At 44.5% G+C, this 27,265-nt stretch overlaps 1 protein-coding gene across 5 annotated transcripts in view; it reads right to left on the reverse strand.

Moving 5' to 3' along the window:
* LHFPL2 (LHFPL tetraspan subfamily member 2) overlaps positions 1–27,265 on the reverse strand; it is a 155,459-nt gene that overhangs the window by 110,352 nt on the left and 17,842 nt on the right. Inside the window, exon 3 of one of the 5 annotated variants that reach the window (XM_059175310.1) lies at positions 6,050–6,191. The exons of the other annotated variants lie outside the window; for them this stretch is intronic. The gene's annotated coding sequence lies outside the window, so the exon portion shown is untranslated. The remainder of the gene's footprint in view (positions 1–6,049; positions 6,192–27,265) is intronic. 5 annotated transcript variants of the gene reach the window in all.

The raw sequence follows: 27,265 nt of genomic DNA on the forward strand, positions 1-27,265 counted from the left end.
CTCCACGCTGGGTATAGAGATTACTTAGAAATCAAAGGGAGGGAGGAAGGAAGGGGGGAGGAAAGGAAGAAAGGAGGAGAAAGACAGAAAGACAGACAGACAGAAAGAAAGAGAGGGAGGGAGGGAAAGAAAGGGGGAGCAAGGAAGGGAAGGGTTAAGGGAAGGGAAAGAGAAAAGCAAAGGAAGGAAAGGAAAGAAAAAAAGAAAAAAGAAAATGCCTGAAAACACAGAATTTCTGAAGGGGCTGTTCAGAGTCAAATCTCTGACTATAAGAAAATTTTAAGTGACAAAGCAAATCTTAATTGTGTCCCTTAACAATTAATCCTTCTCTCAGATGAATAAGGAGCAAGCAGTACCCTCTCGGGAAAGAACTACTTCCTAGGGAAACGGACATCCAATGATGGGAGCTTTATCTTGGGTGAAAATTACACTGAAAGACTAAAGTTGATAGCCATGTACCTACTAAATTCCCAAATAGTTCTGAAAATCTCAAGGGGGAGGTTTTTCATTCAGATGAGCCTCTTAAGACAAAATTTTACAGAGCTGTTCTTGTCAAGTGAGCAGACCAGATACTAACCCTAACAAAGCCCCGTTCTTTCACGTTATGCTCCCAGCAAATGGCCATACCAGCTTCACATTAGGAGTTAATCAGTAAGCTCTTTCAGGTTGCGGCTGGGGCTGGTGAGAAGTTAAAATTATGACCTGGGTCCAAAGATAACTTCTCTGCAAAATCAAATCATAAAGCTTTCAGAGAGATAAATGACTAATGAATGCATGCAAACAATATACTTACCCCCCAGAGAGATATTATTAACAAAATACTATGAAGTTGGTAACTAAAGTGAATGTTCTGACTGAGAAAATACTTTCCACAACGGAATATCAATAGCAGACAACCAGGACAAAGCTCCCTTCTGGCCTGTGTCTGAACCCAAATTTAGCAGTTTAAAGGGAAAAAAAATTTCAGCAGAACTCCGAAAAACACTAAAAAGTACAAGGAAACAAACGACACTTGACCAGCATGTCTGCCATTTGCCCAGTCTCAACACAGGAGTGACCCTGCAGGCCAGGGAGGCACTCGAGTCTGAAAGACCCAGTAACAACAGGCAGAGAAACCTCTGAGGAAAAACTGTGGAAACACAAGGAAGGAGAACAACGCCTACCATTTGGTCTGGTGATGAAAGGCAAAATGAGGTGTCACTTCGGATGATAAATATTTGTGAGGGTAAGGTAACTGAACAGATGCCTTTTCTTGAAGCAGTGATGTGGTTTGCCTTGAGATTTATGATGCTGAGGTGATTTTACCATGTTCACAAAACCACCATTGAGAATTCAAATCCCAGAGCAGAGGGTCCCTAGAGTGCAGAGCCATGGATTGTTCCCTGAATTCTTCTGCTCAGAGGAAATGCCCAGTAGCCACACACATTATTCTCAGGTGTGTGTATGAATTAATACCCATGGGCAAGAGTCCCTGTGAGGTAGGCAGATTGCCCAACAGGGAGATGTTGGTTCTTTAGGAACAGATGAGGAAGAAATTTAGTAAGAGTATTTACTCTAAAGTAAAGAGTACTTTAGTAAGAGTAAGTACATCTCTATGTAGCAAACTTATGCCACCCATCAATTCAACAAAAGAAAAAAACAAAACAGAACTTTCCAGCCCCTCACCTGAGTTCCCCAGGGCTAGAGTAATCACAGAATAAAAGTCCCCATGTTGGCTGCATTCTCACCAGGCCACCCACTAACCTGCTGGAGAAAGAAGAGAAGCCAGAGGCTGAGGAAGGGTGCAGGGAGCTAGTTCTCTGACCCATCAGTCTGCTCCCCAAAAGTCATTTGCCTCAGAGCCTCAGTTCATCATCCAGCAGATGGAGACCATCTCATCCCTAGTTAAACACTGCTGAACAATTGTAAATGTCGTGGTTGAACTTCAATATGAAAAAGTCGATGAGTGGGGAAATTTAACTCTTTAAAATCAAAAAATTAAAAACTTTTAAAAATAGATATTTATGTAGAAAACACATAAACACCCTCCCCCCACCACACACACACACACACATTTAGACTCTAGAAAAACACTGATGGAATATGTTCCAAATTTAAGAGAGGTTCCACTGGGGGCCCCTGGGTGGCTCAGTCGATGAAGCATCTGCTTTTGGCTCAGGTCATGATCCCATGGTCCCAGACTGAGCCAGTGTCAGGCCCCCTACTCAGTGGGGAGTCTGCTTCTTCCTCTCCCTCTGCTGCTCCCCCTGCTCATACCTGTGCATGCTCTCTCTCTAATAAATAAATACTATCTTTAACAAACAACAGCAACAAAAAGGTTCCATGAAATTTCCAGAAAAGGAAAGCCTACCCAATACATACTCTGGAGAGAGTCACGTCATTGATCCCAAAATACACACATGGGTAAAAGGGATGATGATGGCAATGAAGAAGGGAAATAAGAAAAAAAAAAAAATTAAGGCCCACATGATGTTGATGCTTCTTTAACTTTTTAAAATTAAGTGGCTATAAGACAGAAAGATTTCTATTAATGTTACAGGAAAGGAGAAGATGCAAGATTTTCTTACAATACCCAACAAATTAAAATTTCCATCCACCACCTTCTCTAAAGGCATTTTATTCAAGCTAAGGAAACAGGAATGAAAGGAACACATCCTTCTCAAATTCTACTTTTATTACCCAAACAGAAAAAGTATAATACGAGAAAAAATGGTATGTTTGCTGCATAGAGATAGTTGATATTCTTTTTTTAATATTTTTCTAAAATATTTATTGTAAAAGAGCACGAGTGGGAGGGACAGAGGGAGAAGGAGAGAGAATCTTAAGCAGACTCCACACTGAGTACAAAACCGGACACAGGGCCCCATCTCAGGACTGTCAGATCATGACCTGAGCCAAAAACAAGAGTTGGATGTTCAACCAAATGCCCCACCCAGGTGCCCTGGGATGGTTGATATTCTTATTAGATTTGTTCTCTTATTTGTTCTTGAAGAACAAGCATCGGCCCTGGGGCCAGGGGTGGAATCACAGAAACCCTTGACCATATCCACTTATATACAAACCCGAGAATGAGCGCATTGCAAGAATCAACCCCGGGGAGAAGAACGCCGACCCAGAATTCAGTCAACACACCCAAGAATATCCTAGAGCCCAAGGACTTTGGGGAACAACTTGCCAACACTACATAAACCCAACTCAGAGGCCTGCTACCCCAGGGCCCCCCAAGTCAGAGTAAATCACGGCATCTCTCCACTCACTGAGCATCCAGTACCAGCAAGGCCTAGGCCAAGTAATGGCCCTGCAGCACAGTACTGCAGTTAGAGCTCACCACCACCCACAACGAGGCAGGGACTACTACATGCGCAGTAGGAAGCTGGAGGTTCGGAGGGGTAAAGCAGCAGATGTGACCCCACACCTGACTAAGTACGCAGGCTGGGCTCTTCAGCACCACACTGAACTCACTTACTAACCAATGGATAGCACACGAAGTCTCACTGTAGGTATCTGAAAACCTGGTCTCTTGCCAGTGAAAAGGTTTCCAATCTCAGAGACAATTCTTTTCACTTGTGGTCATTTTCTCCTTTCTTAGAGCATCTCTTCAGTGGACTCTTGAAGTAGGAATATGGAACAAGAGCAACATGAGGCCATATTCTTTACCAGGGATTTCTCTCAGGGGAAATATATCCCTAAGAAGAACCCTGAGGTAGGATGGGGGGGGGGCGCAATCTACTTAAAGATGTTTGCAGCAAGGGCACCTGTGTGGCTCAGTCAGTGGCATGTCCACTACTGATTTCAGCTCAGGTCATGATCTCAGGGTGGTGGGATCAAATCCTGCATTGAGCTCCATGCTCAGCAGGGAGTCAGCTTGAGATTCTCTCCCTCTCCCTCCCAGCTTGGGTGCATGTGCACGTGCTCTCTCTCCCTCTTTTTCTTTCTCAAGTCTTTAAAAAAAAAAAAAAAAAAAAAAAAGTTTGCAGCAGGATTATTCATACCAGCCTCAAAAAGGAAAGAGTATGAATGTCCTATATATGGGGCTAGTCAAGCACACCATGACACCTAAAATGATTAAATGCTAAATGGACTATTCAAAATGAGAATGTGGTAAATGCAGCTATAGGGAATGTAAAATTACAATAACGTTCAATATTTTAAGTGTAATACTGTGTACCCACCACTGAAAACCATTTAATAGTCCCACTCGGATACAATTTCAGAACCTAATCAGAAAGTGATATGTGAGAATTCAATCAACCACAGTTTGTTACGGTGGTTTAAAGCTGCTAAAGAAATAGAAACGATAGAAAGTCAAAACAGAGACCAATAATAGGCTGCCATGTGATCAGAGAAATTTATTTTCATGCCAACAACACATACACATTCGGATCATGGAAGTTAACTTTTTTAAGATTTTCATTTTTAAGTAATCTCTACACCCAATGTGGGGCTCAAAACCACAACCCTGGGATCAAGAGCCGCATGCTCTGCTGACAGAGCCAGCCAGGAGTCCCTAATTTCTTTATCTCTGTTATTAAAATACCTGTCTACTCTATAGCTTTTTTTAAAAAAAGATTTTATTTATTTATTCATGACAGAGAGAGGCAGGCGCAGAAGGAAAAGCAGGCTCCCCACAGAGCAGGGAACCAACATGGGACTTGATCCCAGGACCCAAGATCACAACCTAAACCAAAGGCAGACACTTAACCAACTGAGCCACTCAGATGTCCTACTCTACAACTTCTTGAAAGCTGGCTTTAAAATAAAGTCAACGGCCTCCCCAGGGAGAAAGAAGGTATGAGACTGTGTATCAGTGCTGCTCAGGAAACAGTTCCTTTAATCTTGTTTATTTATTTCAGTCTTTGCATTTATGAACTCTCTAAATCCCTTTTATTTAAATCGTAGCACTAAGCCTAGGATTAAAGATGTGGTGAATTTTCTGATAGAATGTGCTTAATGTTATGTCTAAGCCATGTGCTTACAACAGTTTTGTACTTGAGTAATTTGCTAAATGAACCTGTACGAAATAATGTGTCTGGAAATTCACCTTTTAAAATGTGTTTTATCAGAAAATGGAATAGGAGGTTTCTATTACTTCTGGTAAGAAAAGGATATCCAGCCCCATTGTGGACTTTGTATGTGTTGCCAAGCAACAGAAGCCATGGCATGGCTGGGTTTAATTAGGCCTTCAACTGTACTAGGAAGAAGGGTTTAATGAGAAGTATTTCAGGGCACCCGTGTGGCTCAGTGGGTTAAGCTTCTGCCTTTGGTGTGGGTCATGATCCCGGGGTCCTGGGATCGAATCCCGCATCGGGCTCTCTGCTCAGAAGGGGGCCTGCTTCTCTCTCTCTCTCTCTCTCTCTGCATCTCTGCCTACTTGTGATTTCTCTCTGTCAAATAAATAAATAAAATCTTAAAAAAAAAAAAAAAAGTATTTCAATTAATTGTCCATAAGCTGACAAGAGCAAATCTTCTACAGGACAACTAGGCAATCATGCAACTTTGGGCTCTGTCAGGTGTTAGGAGCAGAACACACTGATACATGGCCCAGCCTCGGAACAGGAGGACATGTGTCTGGGAAAGAGATGGCACCACAGGGTCCTTAGCCATTTCAGCAACCTGTTTCACGGACCCCTTCTCCATGCTGTAGGCTGTCAGTCTTTCCTTCCACCACCCTTCAAAATACTCACCAGGATTTTTAGGATCTTTTTACATCATCATTATCACCACTTTGACCAGGATACTACCCATGCTGGACAGAATTCAGACAAGTCACCTTATGACACACTTGGTTTCTACAATAAGCAAAAATCACAGAAAAAGCAGTGCCTTTATGCTTCTATTTTTAAGGTAATAATTTTAACTAAATCATCTTTACTGACTCACCTCCTCCTTTGTTCTGTCACAAATTTACCTGAGGAACCAAGACACAATAGCCTGTATATCAGTTGTCTTCGGATTAATCAGTTCCACATCTCAGAATTCCCCCAGAACTTAATATAATGGAAAAATTAATCATTTCTGCATAGTATTGTCAGCAGACAATATTAATTACCTTATGTTTACCATCTGTTTTGAGGTCCTTCCAGTTTTCACATTTGCTGTTTAACTCTCACGACCCCTGCATACAGTGAAATCCCGTTAGTCGGCCACACTGGCAAATACATTTTACAAAACCAACATCTCCAATATGAGCTCTGATGAAACAATAAAAAAACAAACTGGGTGTCATTAACAAAATTCCTGTCCTAGAACACGTAACTTAATTCAACTCAACTAATATTTACCAAATGCCTACCATGCCTTACCCAGGCAATGTGCTGAGTCTGGCTTCTTGAAGGGAACAAAACCACAACATAAAAAATTTAACCACCTTTTGTATGTCCCCAAACATTAAAAAAAGAAAACGAGGGGCACCTGTGTGGCTCAGTGGGTTAAAGCCTCTGCCTTCAGCTCAGGTCATGGTCCCAGGGTCCTGGGATAGAGCCCCACATCGGGCTCTCTGCTCAGAAGGGAGCCTGTTTCCTCCTCTCTCTCTCTCTGCCTACCTGTGATCTCTGTCAAATAAATAAATAAAATATTTTTAAAAAAATGAAAACAAAATGGGGTCCATGATATCCACAAGTCTGGCGACCGCTCATTTAAAAAATTTTATGGCCCCTTTACACTCCCTATGCCTCAGCAACCATCTGGTTTCAGAAGAGTATCTCTAGAAGCAGCCACCTGGGACGGGGCCATGAATTGCTGCTCAGAGCTATTTAATGTACAAGACAGAAATGTATTAAATGGCAATGAAGGAGTAATTACTAAATGGTTCCCCTGGGGCTCAAAGAGCCAGTAATTAACTGCCATTTACTACACTAAGATTGTGAGTTATTAAATGGCACTAAAGGAACAGTCCATTAAATGGCACCTTAGTGTCCTGAGGAGTCATTGCCATACAACTCAACACCAGTATGCTCAGACACTGGGGGAATCCGCTGTTTGCTGGAAAACAATGCGCCCTGTCACCCAGTACCAGCTCCAGCCAGAACCCCAACATGTGGTTAGATGGCTGATCACGTACTTCATTCAGTGACCCCTCCGAGAAGTACCTGGCATTCACTCTGCCTGCAGCCTGAGCGCAGGGAGTGACAAGACCACAGCCCCACTGAGTCTATCACAGTCCTGTCTCTGGTATCAATTCACACCCAAAGTTGTGGTGAATCTTTTCACAAAGGTTTATAGTCAAACATGAACAAAGAACATTTATTTATTTATTGAACAAAAAACACTTAAAAATAAGTCATGATCTAATTACAAATAAAATCTGCCATATTTAGTGTGCCAGACTCCTCTAAAATGTCTTTTTTGTGCCTCCTACTCACTCTTCTCCTCTTGGTTCCCACTTCTCGTTCCCATTTTATTCGACGTTAGCCTCATTCCCTAGCCATTCCTTTCTTCCAGTTAGTGAAGTTACTCCCAGCCTTTTAAATCAAAATTCAACAGGAAAGTCTATCCCCTCTAGAAGTCTTTACCTGATGAGGAGACAAGCTACTGAAAAACTCTCCCAAACTACTTCGAAATCATTCCCTCAAAATCCAAATAAGTTTAAAAAGAAAACTAAGTTGGGGCACTTCTGTTGGCTCAGTCCATTAAACGTCCAACTCTTGATTTTGGCTTGGGTTATGATCTCAGAGACATGAGATCGAACCTGGCATCAGGCTTTGCACTGAACGTGAAGCCTGCTTCAGATTCTCTTTCTCCCTCTACCCCTCCTCTGCTCCTTCTCTTTAAAAAACAAAAAACAAAAACTGAGATGGTGTTATTTTTTTTTTTCCCAAGCTAAAGCTGCCTCCATCTTGTTATTGCAATAGTCTCAACAGGGGGAAATCTACCTTTCTTTGATCTATGGAACACCCAGACAAAGGATGTTAAACGTAACCAATGTTAAACATTGAATCAGTCTGGCCTGTAAAAGAATACACACTACAAAAGCATTTTAAGATGATAGATGATAGCCCTATCATTAGATGAACTCAAGAAAGTGTGAAAGAAAGATAAGCAATTAACCAATGAACTGGTCAAAGTTTCAGGTGACACAGAGGATGGAGAGATGAGATCAAGGAGATAAAGTTCAAAGAGGTGGAACAACAGGTCATTAATCACATGGGTCTGTGGAAGTTTCCCCAGACTGACACAAATGGAGAAAACATTCTAGAAGAAACCAGAGACAAGTCATGAAAGTGGTGCTTCCATTGAAGAAAGGCCAGAATATTCACCTTCAAATAGGCACTCAAGAGTTATTTTTTTAAAATCCCTATCGGATTACAAAGTCGAATCTGCTACTTTGTCAAAAGCTCTCTTTAGCAAAGTTTTAGAAGCAATGAAAGGACAAAGCATGACAGACTGCCACAACAGAGACTGAAAAAGGGCACTGGCATTAACTGCATAACCTCCAATATGATGACTAATTACGATCAAAGTCAAAAGACATTTCTATGTAGGAGCCTAGCGCAGGCTGCCCCAAATGTACCACAATGCCATAGTGATTATTTTGAACTGAAGCTACCTGCGAAACAGCCAGTGTAAGGACACGCAAACCTTCCCCTGTCCCCCGGAAAGTGGGACATAAACCCCCCATTTGAAAGGTGCCCTCACTGGACCATGTACTGAAAAGACCTTCTTGTCACCAAAGATGGGGACTTTAAAGCTGAGAAAGCTATAGAAACAAACTAGGTTACTTTTTTACTCACCTATTACCTCAGCCCAAATTCCAATTAGAATAGTTTTCTAATTAAAGCTCCCAAACATCTGTTTTCTTTATCCTGTCAATTCCCTGCCAATTTATTGTCTCTTTGTCTAAAATGTTTAAGATATGCCTGACTTTGGTCATTTGCTTGGGTCCCAATTTCATTATCGGGCCTCTGTGCACACATAATAAAACTTGGGTTTTTCTCTCCTGTTAATCTGTCTCATGTAAAATTTAATTCTCAGTCCAGCTAGAAGAACCTTAGACTGAGGAAAATTTCTTCCTCCCATTTAACTGCATACTAGAATGATGTAAGGGAAAATACATATTGGATATGTATTTTAGCTTCTTAACCAGTGAATCTATATCCAACATTAAACCTCCCCTTAATTAGTTTCCAAAGTCCATTTGCCCAGGAAAAAAAAAAAATGGTAAGAGTTCGGGAAAATTAATCATTTAAAATACATTAAAAGAACAGCATTAAAGAAAGTCAGCAACAGGTTTCCTTCATTATGGGACAATAAAAATGGTTCAACATTTCTGTAGGTAGTCTGTCAGACTGCATAAAAACCCCAAATAGTTATTATATTGTGACTCAGTAGTTCTAACCCATTTATCCCGTGAGACAATTAGAGTGGTACAAGATGTTTAATGAAGCATTATTCACAACAAGGAAAACGCTCCATCTTTAAGAGACCAGTTAAATAAATCACAGCACATTCGCACAATGGCATTTATATCAGATATTTAAAAAGAAGGAGTCTAAGTTTACTGACGTGAAAAGACTACCACAATCTATTGTGAAGAAAAAAACGAGAACAATGCCTTATAATATGATCTCATATTTAAGGCTGTAAGTTGTACATATGTGCATGGTGATCCCAAAATATAAGGGCAATAATTATCTTTAGAAGGTAGGTACTTGGCATGATTTTCCCTTTATTTGTACTTTTATATGTTGTTTAATCTTTCCAAAAGAGCATTTCTTTAAATAAGAGGGCGGGGGGGGGGGGGTGGAAAAACACAGAAAACTAAGTTTCTTTATATGGGGAGTGGAATCACTGATAGATCTCAATATTTTTTTTTTTTAAAAGAACCTTTTTCTAGAGAGACTAACAGTCCTCCTTTAATATAGAATGAAAATCCACTGTCACCCATCAGCAGCTCGTGAGAGGAGCTGGCCTGAGCCTCAGGCTGGGCGAGCAGACCCCAGTGTAATTGGAATCGACGACTCACTGCCATGGACGGAGCTGGCAGAGAGACCATCCGTGGTCCACCTGCCTCCTCATTATAGCACATGCTCGCTTTCCTGCTCTGGAACTTCGGGAGAGGCACGGTGGGACAGCAGGTACAGGCTCAGAAAATGCTGGCTGGGCCCTCTGGACTCGGCCCATGGACCTGAGCGGGGAATGGCTAAAGGCAACTTCACCGGAAGGAGGAGGGAGGATAGAGAAAACGAGCAGTGCCGGGCCTGCTCCGCTTCCCCACAGAAGCAGCCAAGGGGCTACTGGGAAAGACAGTCTGGTTAAGATCAGTAGGCGTGCCCACCAGACACGGGCAAGATTCCACCCGGGAGCAGAGGGTTGAAAGCACCAGTTAAGAGGTCCCGAAGAGGCTCAGTGTGGATTCAGAAGAGCTGTATGCCCCAGAGGAGGTCGGAGGAGGACGGCACCAAGCAGAGCAAGACCACTGTGGGCTGACATAAAGAAAGACTTTCAAAGAGGACCTCAGCCTGGGCCTGAATTCCTGTTCCTTGTCAGTCTCTACACCCAGACAGGCGGAGAATCGTTCTCTGGTCCCCGCCCACGGAGCCTCGGGGCTTCCTTCTCAGTGACATACCACAGCCTGAGGAGGTGATGAGGAGCTGAGCCTTGAGCCGAAGGTGGCATGCCAGAGGCCTGAGGCAAGAGTGTTCCAGGCAGGGGAAATGGCCCTGCTGAGGGCCCCGAGTGGGACAGGAGCTCAGTGGCTAAGGAAGGACCAGAAAGACAAGTCTCAGGGCTGGAGCAGAAGGAGCACAGGGAAAGCCAGAGTGGGGGCTGGTGATGCTGGCAGGATGTGTCTCGACAAGGAATTTGGTTTTTATCCCTAGTGCAACAGGAGAAGAGTGGAAGATTTTAAGTGGGGTGCGAATGTAGTTGAATTTGTAGCCTAATTCACATTTTTAACAATCCTGACAGCCACTGTGTGTATGTCATGGATCACGTGGGAGGTCAAAAGTTTCGAATTTTACTGAAAATCTATTGTTAAAACTCAGAATGTACTGAGGCCACAAAGCAATCTTTTTCTAATCCATTTCCCCATGGGTGGTACACACAAGCTCCTAGACGCACACTCCCACACTACTTAAAAACCCACAGTACATTGGAAGATGGTCTTTTCTAGGGAATGGATTTCTCTCTGAAACAACTTAACGGCAATTTTAATTGGGGTGTTTCTCCTCCAAAAGCAAAATAGAAAACAGGAAGACAGAAAAAATATACAGTTGATCCTCAAGCAATTCAGGGGTTGGGGTGCCGACCCCTGTGCATTCAAAACTCTACATGTAACTTTTAACTCCCCAAAACTCGACTACTAACAGCCTACCCTTGACCAGAAGTCTTATCGAAAACAGAGTCAATTAATAACATATTTTTGTGTCATGTGCATTGTTACTGTATTCTTACAATAAAGTAAGCCATAGAAAAAAGTGTTACTAAGAAAATCATAAGGAAAGAATACAGGGAACAGGGGCGCCTGGGTGGCTCAGTGCGTTAAGCCTCTGCCTTCGGCTCAGGTCATGATCTCAGGATTCTGGAATCGAGCCCCGAATCCGGCTCTCTGCTCAGCAGGGAGCCTACTTCCTCCCTCTCTCTCTGCCTGTCTCTCTGCCTACTTGTGATCTCTCTCTCTGTCAAATAAATAAATAAAATATTTAAAAAAAAAAAAAAAGAAAGAAAGAAAAAAGAATACAGGAAACAACATAGTACTGTACTGTGTTGACTGGAAAACCACATGTTAAGTGGCCCAGCCATTCAAACCCAGGTTGTTCAAGGGTCAACTGTATTCTTTTATAGCAAAGGGCTGTGCTTTCAATAGATATTTTGTTACCAATTAATGCAAAGTTAGCTGTTCATTGACAGTGGAACACTTCCTACCATCCCCTTACTATTCAAACTGATACTGTGAAAACATTTCCTCTCAGATTAAAGAGATTTTTTTTTTAACCAGTTTAATAATGATATGGAAATAGGAAAATCACCCTAGTCTTTTGCAAAGATTTTGCCTTAGAAAGTAAAGATAGGAAAATAGCCACTAAAGCAAATGTTTAGTATAGAATATGATTTGTACCTTTTAGAACTGGAATGCCCTTATAGAATCACTCCTCCAAAACTCATGAAAATATGACTACTATTTATCTAGAGTCTTCCGTTAAGCAGTTAAAGTGCTTTACAAATATCATCCTCATAATAACCCCATAAAGAGAGGAGAGTTTGCTATAAAAGTTCATTGGGCGTGAAAACTTGGCTCAGTTATTCAACAGCTTGATCCAAAAGCAATTATTAAAATTAATTTTTAACAGCAACAAAAATAATTTCGCTGAAAGAGTAAACTAATAAGCAGTCAACTAGTTACCCATGGAACATTTCCTCTACACAAAGGCTGTCATTCGTTACCCCAAAACCCAGAATTACTTCTATGAAAACAGCTCCTTTAAACGGCAATAGCCCAGAGGACCCGTGTCAGGGGCTGTCCTGAAAGAACTGGACTCCATTTTATAGTAGCACTTGGTCCTACATTTCAAGTGCCCTTATGTGAGGCACCAAATGAGCTAGGGAGACAGTGATTTCCTAATGAATTAATGCTGAGCAAAAGAGCCATCCTTCATTGTGCACGTGGGATAGTCCACTAATTGCTCAAGAACATAACAGATTCAGCCCAGCCTCTCCTCCCCGGCAAGCTCCACCATGCACACACCTGGCAATCCTGAGGTCCTCCTGGCAGATAAAACCCAGAAAGGATGGGGTAGCTCTGTGGAGCAAGCAGTTGTGCGCGGATGTACTTGCTGGTGCAAAATGCCAACTGCCATAAGCCCTCTTCCAGATTCTGAGAAGCAGAGGCCACATGAAGGAGGTCAAGTCCATGGAATCTACTACTTGGAGGTCAATGCCTCCTTTGCCAGCCTTCCACCTCCACTGTGGGCTATTTTTCTCTTTAGCCATGGGCAAGTTCGGCGGATGAGAATGAATGTAGCATAAAGGCAGCTGGTTCTGTAAGATGAGAGGCTTAAAACACTCAATTTTCCTGGGTCTAAATCCAGGATTATCTGATATACCCTAGAGGCAAACAGAAGTGACTAGACCTGGAAGAAACCTTCCCCGACTCTTCCCAGCATGGCATGGTGAAAAAAGGTTCACAGTCCTCCTTTGCCACCTCCTACTTGTGTTATTTACACAAGTGACTTATATTCACTGAGCCTCTACTGCCTCCTCTGTTAAATGGGTCTAATACCCCACAGGGAGACTGTGAAGATTAAATATGCTAATGAATGTGTAATGCCTGGCATAAAGCAGATGCTAATTATTGCCCTCTTCTGCTAGCATGAAGTCAACCTCCTCCTGTTTTCAGTGATTTCCATCATTTTCTGCTTGCTGCTACTCTCATCGGCAAATTTTTTAAATCCATTAGAAATGGACTATCCATACTTTCTTCACACTAACAGAAAAGCCAGAGTAGTGATTTAAAATCGGCTTTGGCTCAAGCAGAGCTGTGGTCAAAAACCCACTTGTACTACTTATTGGCTGTATGATCCTGGGAAAGTTTATGTAACCAGTTACTCAGTTTCATCAAATGCAAAATGGGGACATTAACATCACTAAGATAGCTGCAAGAAGTAAACAGCTGCCTTTGTCAGAGAGCCCTGGTCAGTATACTTCCTGGGCACCCTAAGCAAGGTACCCTAAGCAAATGTCACTTCACAACTTGCTTGATCATGAGACGCCGGACAGTAGCCCACAGGAGTTGAAGAACAGACTTTAGAAATAATGTTTGATGGGGCGCCTGGGTGGCTCAGTGGGTTAAGCCTCTGCCTTCGGCTCGGGTCATGATCCCGGGGTCCTGGGATGGAGCCCCGCATCGAGCCCCACATCGGGCTCTCTGCTCAGCGGGGAGCCTGCTTCCCCCACCCCCGCCTGCCTCTCTGCCTACTGTGATCTCTCTGTCTGTCAAATAAATAAATAAAATCTTAAAAAAAAAAGAAAAGAAATAATGTTTGCTGACTGATGTTGATTTGGGTGTCCATGCTATATTTGAAGTATCAGCAGATGACGGGGTGTAGCTCTAAATTTTAAAAGCCTTTGTGGGTAAAATATCCCTTAATAGTCCTGGCCCTGAATCTCGGTCTGGGCATACTCAATGGCCCTGGGAGGACAGGCCTGGTGTGCCCGGGCACGTGGAGAAGAACCAGGACTACTTCCAGCCAGCCCCTTGGGAAGCAGGGTCTGGTGGGGAAATGAACAACTGTACCCACCTTTTCTGGCCAGGGAGTCTGCCCTCTTCTGCTAGCATGAAGTCAACCTCCTCCTGTTTTCAGTGTCTCCCTCCCTCCCTCTGGGTCTCAGGAGGGAGGGAGACAGCAGCAAAGCTCCTTCTTCCCCATACTCTGAGCATCTGGCTAAAAACCCATTCACTACAGAAAGAATCTACTTTTGAAGTCTACCTCTAATATTAGAAAAGCCTTCCTTTTTTTTTTTTTAAAGATTTTATTTATTTATTTTACAGAGAGACAGCGAGAAAGGGAACACATGAGCAAAGGAAGTGGGAGAGGGAGAAGCAGACTCCCTGCTGAGCAAGGAGCCAGATGTGGGGCTCAATCCCAGGACCCTGGGATCAGGACCTGAGCCAAAGGCAGACGCTTAACCAACTGAGCCATCCAGGCATCCCTAGAAAAACAGTCCTAAATCAGACTATTACAAATACTTCTCAGTGTCTGGAACACAAACCTATTGTCTTCTATTGCAAGACTCTACCCATTTTATTGGAAGTCTTTCAGAAATACTCTAAAATCATTTTGTTACAGTTGAACTTGAAAGTGTGGTGAAATCTATATGAGCTCTACAAATACAAAAATATGACCACCGATATAGTTCATGTTTAGAAAAAGAAAAAAATAAGACTAAAAGATTCAGACATAGGGAGATGATCTTGGGACCCATTAGAATGATACTTGACCAAGAAGATACAATTATTGAGTATATTTAAAATATGCCCAGGATTGATCCATTTGATCATCACAAAAATAAAAACCCCAATTCACAGATGAGGGGACTGAAGCAAAGAAACAAACTTTCCAAAGAGCCCCCAGCTGTGTAAACGTCAGAGCTCGTTTCAAACCCTGGCAGTCTGGCTCCAAAGCCAGGGCTTTTAACCACTCTATTCTTAGTCACAGTTTATAAATCCAAGTTCAAGACTCCTTCTCCATCCTAATTTGCAGAAGAGCCTTTGCATTCCATCTACAACGTGGGCAGTATTAACATTTCAGGAGTGATTCCCATGTAGGCATTTAGGATCCCGTAAAGCCTGACCCCTCCCAGATCCAAACACCCTGGTATATGGAGGAGACAGGAGGGGAGGACAGGAGTCAACCTCACCCCTACTGAGAACCATGACAGTAAAGAGAAAAGGAAATCAAAAGAACATTAAGAAAATTTAAATAAGAATGGCTGTTAGAAAGCAAAGGAAGGTAAAGAAATGAGAGACAAAGGGAAGACCCACACCAGAGTTCCTCCCTTTTCCTGCATTGTTCAACTGGTAATTAGACTAAAACAATCCAAACTTCTGAGAAGTCATCAGGACTGGGCCGCTAATAGAGAACTGTTCTCTGAAAACAAATCCATATATGGTAGGCATTTCTCATCTGTTCTTTCATAAACTCTAAATCCAAGATTTCAAATTAACTTATGACTGGCCAGACAATCTTCTTTCTACAAACCTGACCTCCTGGTGGACTCATGGTGAAAGCCCTCAACTGTGTTCATCCTAATCTATGAGAACTCAGGGGGTCCCAGAATAAAAAACTGAATTTGGATTCAAAACCTGGTTGCTATAATTAATAAGAACCTATATCCTGACAAGGGGACCACTCATTTGGCTCCAAACATACACACAGCCAAGAAGGTCAAGCTCATAGATGCACAAGAAACAGAACACCCACATGCCTTCCTCAGGCTGCCCTCACTCCTCTACCACCAGATGGGGCTCCATCCTGGGGAGACCCTCCAAAGGCACCCCCCCTCCGCTGACTACAGAGAGGTTGACCTCTGCAGAGCTGGGGTTTGGATGTGGGATTTGAAGTGCCCCATGATGTTTATGCTTCTAAAACTCCGAACACCTGCCATACAGCGACACTGTTTCCTTCACCACCGACTTGCCACTCCTCCTCCTCCATCTGCCCTCTACTCTCTTTCCCCTTCTTCTATTCCCTTGGCAAATCCAAATCTCTTTGTTCAGACTTCCTTTGTAACTACCCTAACAATGGCTTGATTCTGAGAATATACTACACAGAAATCACAAAGCCAGTACGGGATTTTGGCAAGAATTCCAAAGCAATCATATCCAGATTTCAGAAAACCATGCCAGAAGATGATCAGCTCCCCTAATCCCTGGGCCGTGTACTGACATGGCCCAAAGAGAACAGGAAAGGATGAGGATGCAGGGGACCCTAACAACGCCCCCTAGGGAGGTCTCATTTACACGGGCGGTCCTTCACAGCCTTGGCAGAAAACATAGCTCTCCTTGCATATGACAGCCAACAATACCCCGTTTTAGCCTGCCTCTTCTCACTGACATCTGCATGAACAGTGACATCCCTGGAGCTCCACGCTGCTAACACGCTGGACTTGTGTGCATTTTGGCTTCCATCTGCAAAGAGGCAGCTTTCTTGGCCCAAGTGCCCTCATTCAGGAGAAGCCATCCCTGCACATGGGCCGTTAATTCTGATTTTCTTGAGGCACATCCTGGCTTCTGGGAGAGCTCCCTCTGCGGGCCTCAAAATGTTAAGTGTCAAGTCCCCTCTAATGGTGGTCGTAACGTCATTTTCAGGCTTTCTTAAAAGTGCCAGGCACTGCACATTTACAAGGACACTATTAGATCTCTTGTAAAAAAGAGAAGAGTTGGGGCGCCTGGGTGGCTCAGTGGGTTAAGCCTCTGCCTTCGGCTCAGGTCATGGTCTCAGGGTCCTGGGATCGAGCCCCACATTGGGCTCTCTGCTCAGCAGGGAGCCTGCCTGCTTGTGCCTACTTGTGATCTCTCTCTGTGTCAAGTAAATAAATAAAATCTTAAAAAAAAAATGTTTTTAAAAAAAAAAGAAAGAGAGGAGTTCAAATAACTGTATCTTTCCTCCCTAAGCAGCTAAACATAAAGAATATTCTGTCTGTTATACACCAAAAGTGCAATTTTTACAACCTACATTTTAATGTTGTTCATCTCTAGGAAACAAAACTTTTAGAGTGCCTACAACCCCAGTACAGGATTCAGGACCAACTGATCTAATCTTCTAAGAACTGGAAAGCTCCTTCAATGTGTACGCTTCTTTGGGACTTGGGACATCAGAGCAATAACCTGATGCAAAGGCTCTGACCCAAACCTCCAGGTTAAACGAGAGTAACTTCGCATTTGTTGAATAGTTATTATTAAATGTATTTATCAAAATTACAACATTCAGTTACAGTTTGACAGACTATGCCAGAGAGGCACTAAAGGCTGTCAGCCAGCAGGTGAGGCAAAACATGACCATGATAACCCTGGAAAAGTTCTTCTGGAGGAGCAACAAACCATTATCTCAAGAAGCTTCTAGAACAAGTGTTTTGGTAGCACGCTAGATGAGAAAACTGATTTGTTTGTTTAGGGATCATTTAAAACCACAACTTTTTCGAGTGTTTCACATTTTGTGGGTCAGAAATTTGGACAAGGAGCAATTTGGGAGATGCCTCCACTGCACGGGACAACGTCAGAGGAGGCACACGCGATGAACTAGTCTGCAGCATAGAGGTGGTGTCATTCCCATTTCAGCGGGGAGGGATGGAAGGCTGGCTTCAGCGGAGACTCTCCACTGTAGCACCTGCTACAAGGGCTCCAGGGCAGACCTCCTCAGTGGCAGTTCAGGGCTGGAAAAGCAGTGTTCCTGCAGACAGGCCAGAAACTGCATGTCCTTCTCTGACTTAGCCTCGGAAGCCCCACGAGGATACCTGCTGTCCTGACTGGGACAGAGTGGGGACAAGCCCACCTAGTTTCAAGGAGGTGGACCTTGTTTTAAAATCCAGATGCTACCCAGTCACCTGATATAAAACAGAATTCAAAAAACCTGACGAAAAGATAACGCACTTGAGCCTGGATGCAAACACTCAGAATTGCTTGTTTCAGGGGCTGAGTCTGACAAAAAGGAACCAGAGTGATTGCTTTTCAAAACACTAATCAAAAACGGCAGGGAAACAGCCCCGATGGCACTCTCCAAACTTGATAAACAGACCTGAGGTTGAGAAACTGGCCATGAGCCCTACTATTACCAGTAAATTCTGACCTGACAAGGCAGATGTTTGTGAAGCTGGACGAATCGCCCTTCTCTATATGGCTTTGGCCTTTAGAAACCTCCAGGAGAGATTTCACTGAGGCTGCCTTCCCTTGAGAAGTAAATCCCTAAGGCTTCATAGCCCTCGCCTCTGAGTCACCCCCTGCGCTTCACACTGCCTTTTTTAATTTTCTCTTACTCCCTCAATCATCCTCATAAAGGCAAGAGGATGTATGAGAGGACCTTGACCCGAGACCACCTGAGGGAACCACCAACAGAGAGCACCTCGGAACACTGTCTACAGCAGCAGTTCTCAGCCAAGACCAGCTGGCCCTCCCCACCCTCACCCCAGCGCACCTGGCTGCTCACCATCCTACGAGGCACAGAACAGCCCCACAACAAGGAACTATCCCGCACAAAATGTCAAGAGCCCCCAAGGCTGGCCACCCTGCTGGAAGGGACACACTCTGCTAGAACAGACGGTTGGGCAGACTCCTGGTAGAGCCCTCATGATCTCTCTCTCTGTTTTTGAACCATGCACAGATAGCTGACTGACTTTCTAGGGACTACATGGATCCGCGGATTCACACAGCCCCTCTCTCGGTAGTGGTACCTGTGCACTGGGGGAGGGTCCTGCCTGTCTGTCATCCCCCAGCAGGACGATGGCAGTAGGGACACAGACGTGGCCCAGGCTGGCCAAACATGCCTTTGTCCTCTGCCACCTGTAGCTCTGACAGCACTGATACCTGCCTGCGTGTCTCCTCCCCGCCGTGGTCCACTCTTCCACGCCCTGCTGTGTGTGTGGCAGACTTACTATGCTTTCGCTTACAGATCAAAGGCTGTCCACTTACCAGACAGAAAACACCATTTAGAGACTCTGACGTTCACCTTTGGGGAACTCCTGGTCGTCATTTTTTATTGGGTCTCTTCCATCACACATTTGTAAAGCTACTTCCTACTCCAAACATTAATTGCTATTTTCCTCTTAAAACAAGGTTTCGGTGACACCACTACATGGCACGTAAAACCACAATTCCCTCAGTGAAATAAATTACATCGCTGGGCTAGTGCAAACAGCACAGCAGACTATTAGCAGGCCAGGCCCGTTAATGGTGTGTGATGTGTTGCCATTCTCCCAAGACAAACATAAACACTTTCTGTACAATTTCTGGCTTCGCATCCTCCTTTCCAGCTACATTTTACCCCAGGAGGTCTCATCTCAGCTGTCCCACAGGGCAGATGGTCCTGGGCATGGCCCTCACTCAGCGGGCATTCCTCCCTGCAAACAAGGACTCTCAAAAATATCTGCCGCTGAGCTAATTTAATTTCTAAAGGACTATTAATTTTACCTCCAGTCAAATACACGCTCTAGAACTCCTTTGATCCTAAAGGCAAAGGAAGCCCTGGGAAATGCCTGTGTCCAGAAGCTGTGTGCTGCAGACAAGCGTAAACACAGGCCCTGAGTGCCAGGAAACTCTGTCCCCAGCCGGCTGATACAGAAACGGTGGGACCTGTGCTGAGGAGGGGCAACAGCCCTCAAAACATCAGCTACAGGGGCACCTGGGTGGCTCAGTGGGTTAAGCCTCTGCCTTCGGCTCAGGTCATGATCTGAGGGTCCTGGGATCGAACCCCGCATGGAGCTCTCTGCTCAGCAGGGAGAACTGCTTCCCCCTCTCTCTCTGCCTGCCTCTCTACCTACTTGTGATCTTTCTCTCTGTCAAATAAATAAATAAATAAAATCTTTAAAAAAACAAAAAACACATCAGCTACAAACATGCATTGAGCACCCCAGGTGGGGAGGGTGGGTAACAATAATTAAGAAACTTTCAGTAATGACTGGATCACTCAGGCCGATAGCTGCAATTACAATCACCACCTACTAGGTAGGCCTTACCTAGGTCACCTCAGTTAATTCTCAACAATTCCATACGTGGGTATGATTATCCCCCTTTTACAAAGAAGGAAGCTAAGCCCCAGGAAGCCTAGTAACTTGCTGAAGGTCAGAGAGCCTGGGTGTACAGAGCAGAGACTGGATCCCAAACCTCCCCGAGCAAGGGTAGGCCTTCCCCACCACAAAACCCACCCAGACACCGACTCCGTCCTGCCCTGGCCCTGGACCGGCTCCAGCACTAAAATGCGACTGGACAGGGTTGTCTCCCAAACATTCTCTTCTCCCGAAAGCCTGATATATAATAGCTCTCAAGTGTCTACTAACTGGTAAAATACCTAAACAGACTGCATAATCAGCAAACAAAATCCAATCCTGTGTATTTAATCATTAACATTTTTAGGTTATAGAAAATGCATACTCCTTCATTTCAGGATGAGCTGGGCTACTTGTTAGGTACAACTGGGCTCCATCTGTAAGGACCAGAAGACAAGGATCAAGACATTCTTGGCACCTGCCCAGACTGGAAGAAAAACTCGGTCCTCTCACAAAGACCCCAGGTTCAGACGTTACAAACAGAGGTTGATTAAACTGGGGTGGAGATCAGGGATTTAATCCCAGTTCCTGGGAAAGAGCAGAGCAGGGGAAGTTATCAGCTAGAAAAATACAGAAGGAATAAACGGAAGAAAAGACAGGGCACATTAACAACTTCGAATTTTAAAGTTCTCTGATTTGTAAAACCAAGAACAAGATACTTGTAAAATAATCACAGACTTTGATTTTTACACCCCTATTCTCTATAAAACTATACTTACATCATTTATACCTTATATGGAGAGTAATCAATGATTGAAATAGTATATACATACTATTTCACTTTGCAATAAGAAAATCATGAATATGAACCAATCTTCTAACTTATTAAGATTAAACTTATATAAACAAGTTAGAATCCTATGAATACACAATTCCATCACATTTGAGCATTTAATTTTGTAAACATGAACGCTAATATATAAACCTCCAGTAACTTCCCTTCTGCCACTGTGGTTACAGACCTCTATAGATGGCTTTAAAAAAGATAGAGAACTACTGAAATGAAACTATACCACATGAAGTACAATAAGTAAAGAAATATAAAGTGTGCCTTCATGAATAGGCAATGACACCACACTTTTCCACTAAAAGGTCTGCTTTCTAAATTATCTTTCATAAATGCTCAGGGCTCACAGCTGGGGAGTCAGGCACTCCCACCGCACATTTGCTTACACTTTTAAGAATCCTGAAGAGACCAATCAGGTATTCCCCACACGTAAATGATGTCAAGAAACTAGATATTCCAAATAAGCTGTTTTTGTCGACATAACTTGTAGTATTAAAAATTGAATTTGTTTCTAATTTGCATGGTTTTGCACACAACATATTTTCACTTCAAGTAAAACATTTCCCATTCCCTTGCGAAGCCCCAGGCAGGCACTGCACATGAGGACACGCTCACCATTAACCCCATCAGCACTGGCAACAGCCCGCAAGACAAGTTCACATACCAGACTGGGAGCACTACCAAGAGATCATTCCCAAAGCCTGACTGTCACCAAAAGACAAAGTAATGATTTATGCCACTGTGCAAGATGAAGCTTGCTCTTTTTATTCAAGCTCTATTAATCTAGCCAATGGCCATCGTTCTTCATCCCGCTGCGGAGACCAGGTCAGACCCTGTTCTGGCCTGCAGCACTCCTGCCAGCTCTAGATCAGTAAGGCCTGTGTCCTTTAATACAGAACTGAAGCCGCTCACCCAGCTGACTCTTTCTGTGGTCATCAATCAGGGTTAGACTACAGCTGGTCTTGTGACCCACGGGGAGATGGGATGTCTGCCACTATTTCCTGGAGAGAAGCAAGGAGACGTCCCAAGAAGTCACTATCAGCAAAGTCAGGTGACCCAGTGAAAGGGCCATCAGGGAAGAAGAATTTCCAGAAACAACAGTGTTCTCTGTCCCTGAGGTGGCACAGAACACTTCACAGAAAGTAGTCAGTGCCCAGGGATCCAGAGGAAGCACACTCACCCAGGATATCAACACCACATAGTGAAGCCCAGAGGTCAATTTAAGGAGACACACACACCTCCATTCAGGCTAGGAGGGTGGGGGGGTGGGCAGATGAACCAGGTTCTGGGGGTCAACGCAACTTACCAAACGGCAAACAAAAACATGTCCTCACTCAGTATTTGTGAATTTATTTTTTTTTTTTTTAAAGATTTATTTATTTATTTGACAGAGAGAGACCACAAGTAAGCAGAGAGGCAGGCAGAGAGAGAGAGAGGAGGAAGCAGGCTCCCCGCCGAGCAGAGAGCCCGATGTGGGACTCGATCCCAGGACCCTGAGATCATGACCTGAGCCGAAGGCAGCGGCTTAACCCACTGAGCCACCCAGGCGCCCCAGTATTTGTGAATTTAGACAAAAACTCTTGACCTTACAAATTCTCTTCAGCAACTTTTAGAATTTTTTTTTTTTATTGTTAAGTAAAACCCTATCCCCAACATGGGGCTCTAACCCACAACTCCGAGATCAAGAGTTGCTTGCTTTACTGATGGAACCAGCCAGGCGACCCCTCTCTGGCAATTTTTAATCCTGAATTAACCTCCAAAGCAATTCTAAATTTTAAAACTCCGTGTAATGGTCAATCTTTTCTTGTGAATTAACTGGGCAGTTCAACCAGGGAGAAGGGCCTGAGAGCAGCGGCGTGGCTTCCCACTGTGGGCTTCTGGGTACAGCACATGGTAATGACCCGATTTATGTGCTCGCAGCCAGTGACAGAAGCCAGTGCTGCATTCTGCGAAACGAGCCTGGGCAGTGGCAACGACCCTGATTTGCAGGCTCCCGGTGTCTTATCAGTATAGAGAAGTGAGTCCTCCTTCCCTCACTGCAGGGCCCTCCCCCCACAAACACACCCACACCAGTCTGTACACACGCACTTGCACAACAGACTGAAAAGTTCCATGACTCCCACGAAGCATGTCCCCTTCTGGGCCACAGAAGGAGGGTGGGCCCCCAGCTGTGGGTACTGTTTGTGGGTGGAGAGACCACTTCAAGCCTGTTTGTTCCACAGGTGTCTGGATGACTCCAGGGAGGCTGCGGGGGGGGGGGGGGGGACACACATCACCTCTCCACAGCCCAGGCTCTGCCCAACTCCAAAGGGTCCCATTCGCACACACAACATGGCAGTCCTTCCTCCCGCCCACCCCCAAGCCTCAGAAGGCCTGTCTTCCCCTCAACTTCACTACCAACTTGAAGCAATCAAGTTTAATCTCAAATTAAATCTCGCCAAGTTTAACCTCGCCACCTCTCGATTTTCTAATCTACGTGTAATCACAATAAACTATATACAAGCTACTTGGCACCTCTTCTTACACTTTTTTAAGCCTATATAAATACCTCAGAGAGCACTGGACTAGGAGTCAGAAGCCCTACCTTCACTTATATCATTCATTCTCCTACCAAGTGCATAGTAAGCACCTACTGCATGCCAGGGACCAAAGTTATAAATGTGAATGGACATGACAGACAGGACTCCTGCCCCCATGGGCTTTTGGGCAAATCATTTGCTGTCTTTAACTGAAATCAAAGGATTTGGACAAGCTCTTTTAAGTCCCTTCCAGCTCTCCTACTGCACTCCCTACTTTACTGCCAAGGGGGGCCTGAAGCATTCTGGAATGTTCTGCTTCCCTGAACAGATGCTATTTATACTTCATGTCCATATAGCTCAGGCTGCAGACGTGTGACTTATCTCAATTCTGCCAAGCACAAACGACTCGTTTTCATCCCAGAGTGGATTCGACTACGTGGAGCCCTATGCTAGAAGGCCTACTGGCACGCACATCTCAGCCTCCTTGGCACGGGGACCCTCACAGCCCATTCCCTGCACACAGAGGAAATCTGCTTCCTTCAGATCAAAACTACAGAAAAACAGGAGCAAGGCTGCCAGGGCTTCCTTGCATGTTGCCTGGGTTTGTTTATTTCTTCTTCATCAACTCACATCATTTCTGACACTGCACTTCAATTTCCTGGACACAGCCAGGGAGTAAAGCTTTTAAGAGGCACTGAAGCCCGGCCAATTTCTGATTAGCCACTGTAATGAAGGAAAGGAACAGCACACAGCCAAGGTAAGAAGACTCTTGCCTCTAAGTAGTACAGGGCAATGATTCTTGAACAGAAGGTTGAGATGCATTAGGGAAACAAGTTAAACTCCCTCCCGGCCCACCCCCACCCCCAAATTACGCTCAGCTAACATTTCAGGAAAACACAAGGCTGGAGTTTTCTTTCTGGGGAGTTCCCAAGAGCACCACATCTACCTAAAAGGGGGATGCCTTCAGTTTCCATGATCACTTTATAGGGGGAAATATCAGTTCCTGAATCTAGGGGAGGTAGAGATTTTGAGTAGAACTCTACACACTCCATCTATGATCAAATGCCCAATGTGATCAATTCACAGTGGTGAAGGTTTTTGTTAGCACATTTTAATAGAGGTTTTCTGTTTCTCAGAGCCAAGCTCATAAACATTAGGCAGAAATGCATGCAGTAGAGAGGGAGAAGCTAGAGAAGAAGGCGATCAGACATGAGACAGTAAGAGTATGAATGAAGAGCGACATGCGAAGAGCTGGGCCCCAGAAATAAACCAGCGAGCAGCAGAGATGTGGACACTTGATGGCACTGTCCTTCCTTATCATACGCCTGGGCATTCCAGAAGTGACTCAACATTTCATGACTGTGTCAGATACACAAATCACCCTCCCCATCCTCCCTTCTCCAATCTCGCCCAGTGCCAGCCTGCCTTGCCCTGCCCACCCTGGTCACTTCACTCCCCTTCCGAAAGAAACCAGGCTGCCTTGGGGAATGGTGCCAGCTGTGACTGGTGCAGAGAACTATCTATTAACCACTACTTTTCTCTTCCTTCTCTTGGAACAACCTTTATCACTATCCTCTTCCTCCTCTCTCCTCTGTTTCTTCAATAATGATCACAGAGAACCTAATTTGCAAGTTAGAAGCCCAGGATAGAATCCCAGCTCCCCTACTGCCCTATTGGGAAACCAAGAATGAGTCCCAGAACTTCTCTCCATGCCTACCGAGCAGGGCTCTAGGAAGCGGCAGACATGAACATACGCTAGGGACAGAACAGCACTAAGCAAACAGAAGGCACAGCTCTCACTTTCTTGCCAAATCCCCACTGTAAGATTTAACACTTGGAACACTGCTCAGCTCAAAGGAATGTGATGACCATCAGGCTCCAAATAAATCACATCAAAGGTGACTGGCCAGCCTTCCCAGAAGTAAAAGACACAATCCCAATTCTAAAGGAGCTCTCTTGTCTGGTGGATTCCCCTCTTTTCAGTGTGAATGCCATGATCCTGAGGAACTGGCAGAGAGCTCTGTAGAGACACCGACCAACTGCTTTAAGTCACTAACTCTAGCGTAGAGCAGGGAAAGCTATGTTCCTGCCCAGAACAGTGGCTGTGCCTCCCCAAGCCCTCCCCTGGTCCATGGAAATGCAACTGTAGGGCCACTGGCAGGCAACAGGCCAGAGCTCCTGAGGCCCTGCTGCTCCACCCCCAAGGGCCATCTCACCGTGATAAAGACCTCAAAAGGGCTAATGAAATTATCTCCTCTGCCTTTTATTCCTCAGTAACAACCACAAAATTAGACGAAATGACCCCCTGCTCCTCCAATTTAAGGCCCATTTTATGACCTCCAACCCCAATTCTCTCTCTTTTAAACGGATATAAGACCCTGAAGACCCACAAGCCAATGGGATTAGTAACTAACAGCTCCCTCCTCCAGGCGGGTTCTCCAGAGGGTGATTCTCCTTCCCCCAGGGTGGGGTCACGATCAGTTCAATCTTCATGCTTCAGAGACAGCCCCTTTGAACAAGATCAGATGTTTCTCCACCCCGGCCTGGTACTCTGCTCAAAGGAGCAGCAGCCCCTTCTCACTCATGGCATTAATGTCAACTCAGCCAGAAAGGCAAAGGCAAAAGGAAAAGGTCAGCATGGTTAATTGTCCACCAGGCTCAGATGCAGGCCCCCTCAAACCAGCACCTTGGGAGGGCTCATCACCCCCATAAAATGTGAAGTGCACTTTGAACCCAAGAACAAGGAGAATGAGGACTATTTACCCCAGCCTGCTGGGCTGCAAAGGGAGCTTGGGCTATTTGTTTTCTTTTCCAGTTTGCGACCAGAAAGAGGAGAAGGACACCCGGCAGCAACCCCAGGCAGGCAGGGGGAAAGGGCAGGGAGGTGAGCACCAGGCATGGCTGTCGGGAAATAAAAGAGAAGAGATAAACATCAGCAGAGGTGGGCTGAAGGGAGCCAGGCAGGGGTCTGTCCAGCTTTGAAAAAGGGATTTGAGAGAATAGGATTCCAGAAGCCTCGGAAACTGTGCCATGTAAGAAATGCTTTCAAGAGAAATGGAAACATTTAAAATGCACCGTATTTACTCTTCACCATTAAAAGAGAGTGAAAGAGCTTCCTCTCCTATTTGGAAAAGTTACTTTTATTAACTAGTTACCCCAAGGCCTCCTTCCACTCGGGTCGGTAATTGTAAGAAGATGCTAAGGAACAGGACACAGCCATTTCTTAATTGGGAGAGGACAGGAGAGTGATCACAAAAACAGTCCCTTCATAAAGGAGAAGTCCAAGAGCACCTATTTACAAGCAAGTCATCCTGGAAACTACTTATAAGTTATCTTGAAATCAACAACAAACATCCACAGTGGATAAGACAAACCAGCCAACAAACCACAGCTGACAAGTCACCTGACCAAAGCACAAAGTGGCTCCTAAATAACGCGCTGATTCTGCCCTGGACATGGAAAAAAAAAAAAACCAAACTCCCCCTCCCAGAGCTGTCAATTCCTGGGTGCAGATTTGCAATGAAACCTGAAAGCCTATATTGGAGACTTTGCTTCTTCCTTAAGAAGAAGAAAAGATAAAGGTTTCACCTGAAAAACAAACAAACAAAAAAAACCCTAGATACCTGAGGGGAGATGGGCCATTTCTTTTCTGTGTCATCTAGAACCACATGCAGTCTGGGTTCCCTGCCATTTCAGCAATAAAGGA

Source organism: Mustela lutreola, chromosome 5 (assembly GCF_030435805.1).
Source record: "Mustela lutreola isolate mMusLut2 chromosome 5, mMusLut2.pri, whole genome shotgun sequence".
NCBI classification, from domain to species: Eukaryota; Metazoa; Chordata; class Mammalia; order Carnivora; family Mustelidae; genus Mustela; species Mustela lutreola.